The following is a 1,555-nucleotide window of genomic DNA, read 5'->3' as shown; positions in this document are numbered from 1 at the left end:
TTCCCTATTGTGAATAGAGCTGCAACAAATATTTGTGTGCAGAATTTCAGCCAAGTTTCATGTGAGTTTAGAACATCAATGTAAAAATATGGTTATATGTTCATTCAACAAATATTTAGACACATTCAAAGCTATAGAATACAATCATAAAATATGCCTGCTTATAAGGAACTTGCATTGTAGGTCAAGGCAGAAAAAATATTTAAAAATAAAGGCAAAAATATAATTTCAAATAGTGGTAAGTTCTATAAAGAATTGGGATGAGCCTTTCTGTGCTACCCAGAGAGGGGTCCAAATGGCATTGTTCTGAATCCCCATAGTAACTTAAAGGGAAGCTTTCACAATGTCCGGAACCCTTGACCTCCTGCAAATGAAGAGGGAGAATGTCCTCAAATTCCTTGCAGCAGGAATCCACTTAGGTGGTACCAACCTTGACTTCCAAATGGAACAATACATCTATAAAAGGAAGAGTGATGGCATCTGCATTATAAATCTGAAGAGGACCTGGGAGAAGCTTTGACTTGCAGCTTGTGCCATGAAAAACCCTGCCATATCCTCCAGGAATACTGGCTAGCAGACTGTACTGAAGTTTGTTGCTGCCACTGGAACCACTCCTATTGCTGGCCATTTCACTCCTGGAACCTTCGCTAGCCAGATCCAGGCAGCCTTCTGGGAGCCCCGTATGCTGGTGGTTACTGATCCTAGGGCTGACCACCAGCCTCTCACAGAGGCATCTTATGTTAACCTGCCCACCATGGCTCTGTGTAACACAGACTTTCCTCTGTGCTATGTGGACATTGCCATCCCGTGCAACAACAAGGGAGTTCACTCAGTAGGTCTGATATTGATATGGTGGATGCTGGCTCTGGAAGTTCTGCGCATGCGTGGCACCATCTCCTGTGAACACTTGTGGAAGGTTATGCCTGATCTCTACTTCTACAGAGATCCTGAAGAGATTGAAAAGGAAGAATAGGCTGTTGCTGAAAAAGCTGCGACCAAAAAAGAATTTCAGTGTGAATGGACTGCTCCATCTCCTGAGTTCACTGCTACTCAACCTGAGGATGCAGACTAGCCTGAAGGTGTGCAGGTGCCCTCTGTGCCAATTCAGCAGCTTCCTACTGAAGACTGGAGTGCTCAGCCTGCCACAGAAGACTGGTCTGCAGCTCTCACTGCTCAGGCCACTGAATGGGTAGGGACAACTGCTGAGTGGTCTTAAGCTGTTTTTCCACAGTCTCTTAAGCAATGTGGAAATAAGGATGATGGAAAGTAAACATCAGTTTCTAAGAAAAAAAAAGAATTAGGATGAATGAGTGGTGAATTTAGCTGAAGAGGTAAGGAAAATGACATTTATGCAGGGACTGAATGAGTAAAGTTGTGGGCTATGGGGAAATCTGGAGGAAAGAATTTCCACAAAGTAGACAGCAAAGGCCTTGGCTTGGATCATCTTTTCACTAGATTTCTTTCCTTCCTCCACTCCTAGATGTCAGTACTCTAGCATTCTATCTGTTGCTTTCATAAGTAAATCTGGACTTGTGACTATATGGGTTCTTAATTT

At 43.3% G+C, this 1,555-nt stretch overlaps 1 pseudogene; it reads left to right on the top strand.

Moving 5' to 3' along the window:
* Positions 1-343: 343 nt before the first annotated feature.
* LOC103262888 lies at positions 344-1,216 on the top strand (annotated as a pseudogene).
* The last annotated feature ends 339 nt before the right edge of the window (positions 1,217-1,555 follow it).

This window comes from Carlito syrichta, unplaced genomic scaffold (assembly GCF_000164805.1).
Source record: "Carlito syrichta isolate Samal-C Ts95f unplaced genomic scaffold, Tarsius_syrichta-2.0.1 Scaffold304646, whole genome shotgun sequence".
NCBI lineage: Eukaryota > Metazoa > Chordata > Mammalia > Primates > Tarsiidae > Carlito > Carlito syrichta.
This window is presented reverse-complemented; position numbering and strand designations above follow the sequence as displayed.